An 11,924-nucleotide genomic window follows, 5' to 3' on the forward strand; every position below is an offset into this window, starting at 1 on the left:
TTATAGTTTCATTTGTGAGACAAATTAATCTTGAAGGACTTATAGTGGAAATAAGTTTAATTCTTCCAAATATAAATGTTGTATTAAAATAAGAAAGTTGAATTCTATTGGAAACTGGTTTCAAGTTTCCATAAGGATATGGACAACCTATTTATCTATAAATACTCATTAAACTTTTGCTAGTAAGACTAATCAATACACAAATTATCTTATGAGATTTTTGAAAAATATCTTGAGAGTAAAATATCCAAAATTCGTCCACAAAATAAGGAAAAAAACCACATCTCTTATTTTTCTCATAGGGCTAGTTTTTTATGATGAAAATTTTGGATTTTTCTCAATCAATTTTTTGGAGGTATCCTAACAATAGCTAACACTAATCCAATTCGACTTTGAAGATTTTGGTTAAAGGGTTCGTTGATTGAGGTAATACATTTGAACACCTTTTTAATTGCATATGTTTTTTTATCAAAACTGAAGATCCTTTAATGAATTAAAATTTTAATTTTTCACTGTTTTTATCTTAATGATTCATTACATATACTGCAAACAAACTATTACATTCCAGAAGGGAGAGGGATGAGTTGAAATGCACTGCGGGGTAGAAATGGGACGGGGGATGGGGCAGGGGCAAAATATTTCCCCCCGCCTTAAAATGGGGCGGGTGGGGCAACATACACCCGCCCCATCCCCCACCCCGTCCCCCGCATACAATAAAAAATATATATATCCTATATATATATATTGTCGCGCCCCATTTTTGAAAAATAAAAATTAAAGTGTTTTAAAAATGAATTTTGGTTTATCTTTGATTGAAAAAATGAATATTTGATTTTAAAGAAAATAAATAAAGAAAATGCAAAGGGCCTAAATGGGGTTTGAAAGTACGACGATTTTGGCCCAAAAATAATAGTTTAAAAAGGGTTTTTTTATTGAATGAAAAAAATGGAGTCGCCACTTGGTATTGAATTAAGGTGTACCAAGTCACCTAAAGTGAATTTTGTAAAGAAAAAATAGAAAACCCTTTTTAAACGACTCCAAGTCTACGAAAATCAGAGAAAAAGATTCGGGAGTCACATTTGAAGAAAGGGAAGGCAAGGATAAGAATCCAAGACACCCTTTCAACCTAGCCAAGGCTAGTTGCGCGATTTAGTCAAAGATTTTCTTACTTTAACCTAAAGATTTATCACATTTGGATGTACTATATGAATGCAAAACCCTAGACCTAGAAGGGTGTCGATGGGTCGAAATGTATCTTCAAAACTTACTTGGTATCAATCACATTAATTATGACGCCCAATAAAGACTCTTTGAAGAGGTCATGAATATGCAAGTCATGAGACTTGAAAGAAAGAAAAAATAAAGAAAATAATAATATACAAATATATATGACCTAAAGGAATGCATCATAACGAGTGCGGGGAACTTATACTCGTGACTTCAATGTTCCTTTTAATAGAGGGAATACGAGCGTGCTAAGGCTAGAGAAGCCAAACTCGTCCATATCCCGTATCCAAGGGGTTTTCCTATCTAATCAAGCGAATGATCTAACCTAATTCTAATACTTAGATGAAATGCAAGTCTAATGTCATGTTTCATACAAAGGGGGTAAGGAATATACATATAAGGAAAAATACGGAATAAGGGATACAAATAGAAGGGAATATGGGATAAAGGATGTACATATATAAGGAAGTGTCATGCAACATGGTAAAAACCCTAAAAAGTGAAAAACATGCATGAAATGTAGTGATTCACACAAACATGATATAACGCGTAAACGGTCCCTAAGGGTCTAGCATTGGACTAGCCATTTACTAACGCTCTCTCATAAGCATTGGACTTGTGAGCGATCGGGAATAAAGAGCCATGACTAGCATTGGACTAGCCACGGCTATATCGTTTATTTGCATTCACCATATATATACAAGTAAATGGGCATAGTTAAAGCAAGTAAGCATGTGAGCACGTAATTCACATAACACATAAGCATGCATATCTAGATGCTAGATCCTAGGAAAGCGATAACACATAGCAAGTAAGCATGCAAATCACACAGGGCAAATAAAGCAAAGGAAGCCCTATCTGTTACATTAGGGAGGCCCTACTACAATCTAAAGGGGAGATAAAATAAATAAATAATTAAATAAATAAATCTCTAACTATTACAAATTTGGCATTCAAGTGCCTTTCAAATGATCAAAATTGAACTAAAATAAATATACAAAACTAAAGCCAATAAGTAAATGATAAAGCTAAAACACTTTCAATAGGCAAGCAATTAAACACATAAAGTCACATAGGGCATGTAGGATCAAATAAAGTGAGAAATAAGAGTAAGGGTGTACCTCCCTTGAGTTGGGGCCCTAATGGAATCACTTATTTACCCTCCAAAATAACAAAAAGGTCAAAGCATCACTTTTAATTAGCAATTAATTGCTCGAAACGAAAATTAGACACGAAATAAAAATTAAACACAAAACGAAATCACTTAAGGTATTTACATAAATAAACCATCCATGTGCAAGAAATTAAAGCAAACAAGGTCCTAAATAGAAAGTTTAAGAATTAAAAGAAATGAAATGCCACAATTTAAGGGCTTAAGATGGAACCTATCAAAATCACATGCTAAAATTCACAAAAACAAATAAAATCCCATTTGCTACAATTAAACAACAAAATACCCAAAATTCACTAAGAATCCAAATCAAAACTGAAATCTAGAAAAAAAAAAACCATTACATCCTCAAATTCCATCCTAAAATTCCTAAACAATCAGTCCAAAAAAAATCACATTAGAACATACCAAGGAAAATAACATGTTAAAGAGGGCAAAAATGATCAATTTTCTAATATTTATGGGCCTTAGTAGCATTAGATAGAAAATAAGGGGTTAGAGTGCAAATTTTGAAAATATTTCCATGCATGCTACGAAGAAAGCTGCTACAACATTGTTCTGCAACTAAAAGCCTTTGCAATTTTCTTCTGGATTCAAGATACAAACTTCCATTCGCATAAAGTCTCAACCAAACATCAAAACCCTTAATCTAAGCAACAAAATCACAGGACTTCAATCGTCCAAACAAGCAACTAAAGACAGTCACAGGAATGCGATCCTCTTAGCAGTTCATGGAACCGGCATAAAAATAGGAGGTGAGCAAAATGAAAGCAAAACAGCAACCTTTCTTCACACACTTGAGGGAATGGATGTGACGACCCCACCTCCCCCTAAGGCGTACCAGAGGGTTCGGCGGACCGCCTGCCCAGCTCTCGCCAGGACTCATTCACTCGTATCACGTGCAGACATCCATAGACCATAAATAACATCGCAATTCAAGCTTATAATTTACATTGATAGAAATCGAGGTACAAAGCCTCAATATACTCAAACTGGTTCAGGGCGTATACAATCCAAATACAAAACATTCTATTCGAGTAACAGCGCGAGTACAAGTCAAAAGTCAAAACAACTAGTCTATGCTAGACTTTACATATCTCACACCTCGCTCGTACCCCTGAAAGGAAAACAAATGGAGTGGAATGAGCTAAAAGCCCAGTGAGGTTCCAAATAGCAAATTGACCATTATTTATAAGTACAAGTTTTCGATATAGCAAAGTAACGAGCATGAAGAGTTCATAAATGTGAGCAATAACACGTCAAGTAGCAATCTCAAAATGAGCGAGTGTAGAAGTTTTTCAAAAGAAACAATAATCCAATAAACAATAATCACTCCAAAGTATAAGGATACGGATGGCTCTCAGGAGCCAAATTCCCATTGCATTACCAGAAGCTTGATCACGTAGTAGCTGACACTCCGTCAACTTTCAAGTAAGTAACCAATCCAGTAGAACACCACTTACACGACTCTCCGTCCACCGTTCAAACCCCCAACTGGGCCCAAAATCCTCAAGAAACACGGGTGGTACTACTCGAGTATACCGATTAGTCGAGGAGATATCACTCCACTCGACAATACAAGAGACCCAGGGTTCGTTACCCAATCGACCAAGCCCCTTGCCGGCTCGACTAGAGTAACTCGCCACAGGGTTTCTGGAATTCCAGGAAGTGCGCGCATCATAAACAAGTATGTCAAGTCAATTGCAACAATAAACAAGTATATCACGTAAGGGCAAGTGCGATAAAGTACACTCTTGCCCTAACAATTCACGTATATAACATGTAATCATATTGGTCACGTATCAAGTTCAGGTATCAAGTTCAATTCGGTATTTGAAAACACTCACCAAAAGATATAGTGCCTTTACTGGTCACTTTCAGGTTATACTCCGGGTTCGGAGTCCAAATCTGCGATAAAACTCAGTTTGAGAACTTTGAAACATGATTAAGATTCGAAACTTAGACGTTTTGTTCAATAAGAATCAATAAATAGAAATTCACTTGGAGAGTACTCGTGAAATACTTGCTCACTTTTTCAATGATAAAACTTTGTAATATTTATACTTGAAATTGTCATGCGAGTCGAAAGTACAAGGAAAACGTACTTCGAGCAATCATTATTTCATTTCTCAAGGGTACAAGTTCGGCCAAGTCCTAACGTATAACACTCAAGAAACATAGTGGCCAAGGTTCTCGCAAGTTCAAGTAATAAGTACTTAACCTTCACTCAAGTCGCTAATATAGTTTTCTAGTCCTCGAGCGTAAATTTGGGCAGCATGCCCTTTGTGTTTACCTAATTTTCCAGCCTTTTAGGCTTCATTATTTTTCTCAAACACAACCCAACATTATATAAATCAGCAATTCATGTCAAGAGCCGTTCCATAGGCTCACAATATCATAATAACAAGAATCATATTAAGTACAGGTGCAGAAATTCAATTTAGTTCAAAACAGATTTGACGTACAAATGCGGAAATAACATATCCGAGGCTACGCTTATCAGTTTAAAACGAAACCTATGCCGTTTCGAAGCTAAGACACAGATCTACAACATTCATGAAGGTCACTTAGTCCAGTTCCTAATGTAACTCATTCACATTCTCGAATTACTAAACCAGAAACCAATTCGTCGGCTGTTTAACCGCAGAACACTGTAATGGTCATAACTCAGTGTACAAAAGTCCAATTCAGGTGTTCTTTGAGGCATTTTAAAGCTACTTCAGAACACTACAACTTTCATGTTTTGGCTCAGAGCTAAATCAGTACGGCTCCTAGTCAAAAAACGTGATAAACTGGACTTAACTGATGAAACGGACTGCTGGGAAATATTTAAAACAGTAAGGGTATTTTGGACTTTTCACATCCTACGTTGCTCCGATTGAGCTGAAATTTTGTAGGAACCTATAAAATGTCATTATCTACAACTTTTCTTCTTTGATCTAAGGCCAATTCGGCCTCTAACACACAGATAAAAATTCGGACAGAATGTAAGCAAGAATTTCCAGAAATCTGAAATCTTTAGTTTTTAGTGGAACTTTCCTTAATTTCTTGGTCTAATCACTCCCACAACACCTTATGAAACCTCAATTGCAACATATAAGCATCTTACAACAATTTGGGCAGAATTTCCATAAGCCCTAGTTCATCAAATAAATTGGGGAAAAACCTCTAAAACATGCTAATCATCCATGATTCCACCACTATAATCAAACTACTAAACTTAATTTAACAAAATTGAAAGCAACACTTAGAGAGATAAGCTCTCTTACCTTGAATAGAGGTTACAAAGAGCAGCCCAAGCCTTCTCTTTCCAAACTTTCACCACCAAACACTAACTAACCACTCAAGGACAAGATTAATCGGTTTAGTTCTTTGGATTTCTCACTTTGTAGCTTGAATCAAGAAGAAATGAAGAAGTTTTTCTCTTGGTCTTTCCCTCTCTCTCTTATTTCGGTTATGGAGCAGAAAAATGAAGGAAATGGAGCTTAACTTCTCTTATAAGGAAGTAAGAAGATTAAGGCTAATTGTGTCCACAATTTTTGGCCAACACTTGGACTAATCTTGTCCACAAATTTTTCTCTTTCTTCCCTTACATTTCTAGCCTTATAATTTCGGTCAAACCAGCTTCAAATTAGGAAGATATTTTGTGCAAAAGTCAATAAGCTTGTTTGGTAAGAAAAATGGTGGTCAAACGGTGCGTTCAATCGGTAGTGCGCGGGACCCGTCGGTTCGCGCCGTTTTTCTTAGAAACACCCTTACTAGGGTTTTTACTTCCCATTCACTAACCTTATATAATTGCTCCTATTCACATATTATTTCTCACTTAAAGGTCACTTTTAATCATCAAATTGATCCTTGGCCAGTACCGAAAATTCATCCGGCGGAAAAATCGCTAAAACCCTAATTTGCTCAAATGTTGAAAACAAAGAGTAAAACCCTACTTTCTAGATTCATTTGCACTTATTATGGAATAATTAGATAGTAGAGCTTTAATAAATAATAATTTCCAAATAAAAGAGCATTTTTAAGAAACCGTGAGGGTTTTACAATTTCAGAAATTAAAATTAGGGTTTCTATTAAAATGTGAGACATTTAATAAAACCGGTTAGTCGCAAGTAAACTAGGGTTTTTGACTAAAATTTTAGGGTTTCTAGTCTTTTAAAACAAAATAAGGTTTTAAATCAAACCCCAAAGAAATACACTTTAATATTTTCTTCACAAACAACCTCCTAATATTCGGGATGTTACAATCTCCCCTCCTTAAAAGAATTTCGTCCTCGAAATTCATTCATGCACTTCGAATAACGTAGGGTATTTTCCTTATATATTCGTTTCCGGCTCTCAGGTCGCACTATAGCCAAAACTTAGTTAAACAACAGAAATTACGAATCGTACCTTCTACTATCTCTGTTGGTTCAGGTACTGCCTGTTGGTTCAAGGCATACGCTCTAGCCGGCACTCTTGGCTTAGTTCCTCCTACACTTGCTTGTTCAGGGTTTAGGCGTGATCTACGGGGACAGGTTGCAAGCTGGTGCTCGGTGCTACCACACCATAAACATTTTCCCGCTTTTCGCCAACAATCACTCTCCACATGATTGGCCTTCCCACAGTACCCACAAGATACTTGAGGGGCTGAGGTCTGACCTCCTTGTGAGGTACCTCTTGCTTGGCCCCAGCCACGCGAAGCTCCTCTTGGAGTACTTTCCTTAACCGTCCTTGAAATTTTCTCACTACCATCTTCTCGACCTAACTTAGAAGGTGGCATATCTAAATCACTTTGTCCTTGCCTTTGACTTCCACCAGGCGCACCTCTCCTTTTTGCATGGAAAGCTCTCACTTGTGCCCTAGCAGTCTCTATCCTCAAGGCTTTCTCCAGAACCTCTGTGAATGTATTAATTTGGACCGCCGCTAAGGCTTCTTGTAACTCCACGTTCAGTCCTTGTATGAACCTCCGTACTTTTCTTTGTTCCGTAGCTATCAGTTCGGGAGCAAATTTGGACAACTTTGTAAACTGAGTCTCATACTCAGTTACACTCAACATCCCCTGACGGAGTTTAATGAATTCGTCCTCTCTCTTCTCCTGGACGATGGGTGGAAGGTATTTTTCGTTGAAGTCCCGTACAAAGTTTAGCCAAGTCCATGCAGTTCCTTCTCTCTCCCACTTGGCCCTCACTACATTCCACCAGGCCCTAGCTGGCCCCTCGAATTGAAATACAGCGAATTGGACTTGTCTCTCCTCCGTATAGTTTAGGGCAGCAAAAATATTTATCATGGCCTCCAGCCATTTCTCAGCCTCATACGGGTCTGGCCCTCCTAAAAACTTGGGTGGGGAGAACTTTTGGAATCTCTCCAAAGCTCTATCCTGCCCCATATCGGGGTCCCGAGGTTGGTTTACAGGGGCTTGACCCTGTTGTTCCACTAAACGGGCCAGAATATTAGTCATTTGCTGGATGGCAGTTGCCACTTGATCTCCCCCTGTAGCTTGGGGTTCAGGTTGTGGCTCAACCGTTGCCTCTCTTTCCTCTCTCGATTCTCGTACCGGTTCCTGGGCTTGTCTACCCCCACGGCTACGACTAGGACCGCGTCCTCGATTAGTTCCCCTAGCTTGACTTCTTCTACCCTCCATGGTTCGTAGCGAATCAACTATAACAATATAACCAACTAATCAATAATAGAATATAGCCACTAAGTAACTATATAAATATCAACAGCACAAAACAGAATAATGCAAATCATAAACCCCTTTAAATCATAAAACAAGGCAATACAACACATTCGATCAAAACAAGTCACATAGCTTATAGAGCATTAACCCTAGGTATCGCTCAGGCACTACACTTAATCAAGGCTCGAAACACGTGAATAAGAAGGATCCCAAATCCCATGAATATTTCCAATATTTTTCAAGTCCAGACTACTCGCATTCCCTGTGCCTTTGTTTTCACCATCCAAACTTATCCGAATATTACACGAGATCTCAACTGATCGTAAAGATGTCACTCTTTGGTATTCGGGGACAAGAATCCGAAAATATGATAATTCACCACTCAAGCTGGCCAGGCTCAAGAGCAAATCACCCGTATTAGAGATTCCTACCCAACATACATATCTAAGGTTCCCAACAATAGACAATTGTTCCATACTTAACAAGTCAATCCCCACAGTCCGAGAACCTTCTCCCGGCACGAGCTCAATAGGAGCTCTGATACCATCTGTGACGACCCCACCTCCCCCTAAGGCGTACCAGAGGGTTCGGCGGACCGCCTGTCCAGCTCTCGCCAGGACTCATTCACTCGTATCACGTGCAGACATCCATAGACCATAAATAACATCGCAATTCAAGCTTATAATTTACATTGATAGAAATCGAGGTACAAAGCCTCAATATACTCAAACTGGTTCAGGGCGTATACAATCCAAATACAAAACATTCTATTCGAGTAACAGCGCGAGTACAAGTCAAAAGTCAAAACAACTAGTCTATGCTAGACTTTACATATCTCACACCTCGCTCGTACCCCTGAAAGGAAAACAAATGGAGTGGAATGAGCTAAAAGCCCAGTGAGGTTCCAAATAGCAAATTGACCATTATTTATAAGTACAAGTTTTCGATATAGCAAAGTAACGAGCATGAAGAGTTCATAAATGTGAGCAATAACACGTCAAGTAGCAATCTCAAAATGAGCGAGTGTAGAAGTTTTTCAAAAGAAACAATAATCCAATAAACAATAATCACTCCAAAGTATAAGGATACGGATGGCTCTCAGGAGCCAAATTCCCATTGCATTACCAGAAGCTTGATCACGTAGTAGCTGACACTCCGTCAACTTTCAAGTAAGTAACCAATCCAGTAGAACACCACTTACACGACTCTCCGTCCACCGTTCAAACCCCCAACTGGGCCCAAAATCCTCAAGAAACACGGGTGGTACTACTCGAGTATACCGATTAGTCGAGGAGATATCACTCCACTCGACAATACAAGAGACCCAGGGTTCGTTACCCAATCGACCAAGCCCCTTGCCGGCTCGACTAGAGTAACTCGCCACAGGGTTTCTGGAATTCCAGGAAGTGCGCGCATCATAAACAAGTATGTCAAGTCAATTGCAACAATAAACAAGTATATCACGTAAGGGCAAGTGCGATAAAGTACACTCTTGCCCTAACAATTCACGTATATAACATGTAATCATATTGGTCACGTATCAAGTTCAGGTATCAAGTTCAATTCGGTATTTGAAAACACTCACCAAAAGATATAGTGCCTTTACTGGTCACTTTCAGGTTATACTCCGGGTTCGGAGTCCAAATCTGCGATAAAACTCAGTTTGAGAACTTTGAAACATGACTAAGATTCGAAACTTAGACGTTTTGTTCAATAAGAATCAATAAATAGAAATTCACTTGGAGAGTACTCGTGAAATACTTGCTCACTTTTTCAATGATAAAACTTTGTAATATTTATACTTGAAATTGTCATGCGAGTCGAAAGTACAAGGAAAACGTACTTCGAGCAATCATTATTTCATTTCTCAAGGGTACAAGTTCGGCCAAGTCCTAACGTATAACACTCAAGAAACATAGTGGCCAAGGTTCTCGCTAGTTCAAGTAATAAGTACTTAACCTTCACTCAAGTCGCTAATATAGTTTTCTAGTCCTCGAGCGTAAATTTGGGCAGCATGCCCTTTGTGTTTACCTAATTTTCCAGCCTTTTAGGCTTCATTATTTTTCTCAAACACAACCCAACATTATATAAATCAGCAATTCATGTCAAGAGCCGTTCCATAGGCTCACAATATCATAATAACAAGAATCATATTAAGTACAGGTGCAGAAATTCAATTTAGTTCAAAACAGATTTGACGTACAAATGCGGAAATAACATATCCGAGGCTACGCTTATCGGTTTAAAACGAAACCTATGCCGTTTCGAAGCTAAGACACAGAGATACAACATTCATGAAGGTCACTTAGTCCAGTTCCTAATGTAACTCAGTCAAATTCTCGAATTACTAAACCAGAAACCAATTCGTCGGCTGTTTAACCGCAGAACACTGTAATGGTCATAACTCAGTGTACAAAAGTTCAATTCAGGTGTTCTTTGAGGCATTTTAAAGCTACTTCAGAACACTACAACTTTCATGTTTTGGCTCAGAGCTAAATCAGTACGGCTCCTAGTCAAAAAACGTGATAAACTGGACTTAACTGATGAAACGGACTGCTGGGAAATATTTAAAACAGTAAGGGTATTTTGGACTTTTCACATCCTACGTTGCTCCGATTGAGCTGAAATTTTGTAGGAACCTATAAAATGTCATTATCTACAACTTTTATTCTTTGACCTAAGGCCAATTCGGCCTCTAACACACAGATAAAAATTCGGACAGAATGTAAGCAAGAATTTCCAGAAATCTGAAATCTTTAGTTTTTAGTGGAACTTTCCTTAATTTCTTGGTCTAATCACTCCCACAACACCTTATGAAACCTCAATTGCAACATATAAGCATCTTACAACAATTTGGGCAGAATTTCCATAAGCCCTAGTTCATCAAATAAATTGGGGAAAAACCTCTAAAACATGCTAATCATCCATGATTCCACCACTATAATCAAACTACTAAACTTAATTTAACAAAATTGAAAGCAACACTTAGAGAGATAAGCTCTCTTACCTTGAATAGAGGTTACAAAGAGCAGCCCAAGCCTTCTCTTTCCAAACTTTCACCACCAAACACTAACTAACCACTCAAGGACAAGATTAATCGGTTTAGTTCTTTGGATTTCTCACTTTGTAGCTTGAATCAAGAAGAAATGAAGAAGTTTTTCTCTTGGTCTTTCCCTCTCTCTCTTATTTCGGTTATGGAGCAGAAAAATGAAGGAAATGGAGCTTAACTTGTCTTATAAGGAAGTAAGAAGATTAAGGCTAATTGTGTCCACAATTTTTGGCCAACACTTGGACTAATCTTGTCCACAAATTTTTCTCTTTCTTCCCTTACATTTCTAGCCTTATAATTTCGGTCAAACCAGCTGCAAATTAGGAAGATATTTTGTGCAAAAGTCAATAAGCTTGTTTGGTAAGAAAAATGGTGGTCAAACGGTGCGTTCAATCGGTAGTGCGCGGGACCCGTCGGTTCGCGCCGTTTTTCTTAGAAACACCCTTACTAGGGTTTTTACTTCCCATTCACTAACCTTATATAATTGCTCCTATTCACATATTATTTCTCACTTAAAGGTCACTTTTAATCATCAAATTGATCCTTGGCCAGTACCGAAAATTCATCCGGCGGAAAAATCGCTAAAACCCTAATTTGCTCAAATGTTGAAAACAAAGAGTAAAACCCTACTTTCTAGATTCATTTGCACTTATTATGGAATAATTAGATAGTAGAGCTTTAATAAATAATAATTTCCAAATAAAAGAGCATTTTTAAGAAACCGTGAGGGTTTTACAATTTCAGAAATTAAAATTAGGGTTTCTATTAAAATGTGAGACATTTAATAAAACCGGTTAGTCGCAAGTAAACTA

At 37.9% G+C, this 11,924-nt stretch overlaps 2 long non-coding RNA genes across 2 annotated transcripts; both read right to left on the reverse strand.

Moving 5' to 3' along the window:
* Positions 1–3,332: 3,332 nt before the first annotated feature.
* On the reverse strand, positions 3,333–5,866 carry LOC140035974 (uncharacterized). The gene is made up of 3 exons (XR_011839869.1): positions 5,668–5,866; positions 4,246–4,306; positions 3,333–3,515 (listed from the first exon to the last, which is right to left on the reverse strand). It is a non-coding gene; the product is annotated as an uncharacterized lncRNA (long non-coding RNA).
* A 2,869-nt stretch (positions 5,867–8,735) lies between these two features.
* LOC140035975 (uncharacterized) lies at positions 8,736–11,420 on the reverse strand. Its single transcript, XR_011839870.1, has 3 exons — positions 11,071–11,420; positions 9,649–9,709; positions 8,736–8,918 (listed from the first exon to the last, which is right to left on the reverse strand). It is a non-coding gene; the product is annotated as an uncharacterized lncRNA (long non-coding RNA).
* Between the last annotated feature and the right edge of the window lie 504 nt (positions 11,421–11,924).

Source organism: Coffea arabica, chromosome 2c, assembly GCF_036785885.1.
Source record: "Coffea arabica cultivar ET-39 chromosome 2c, Coffea Arabica ET-39 HiFi, whole genome shotgun sequence".
Lineage (NCBI taxonomy): Eukaryota > Viridiplantae > Streptophyta > Magnoliopsida > Gentianales > Rubiaceae > Coffea > Coffea arabica.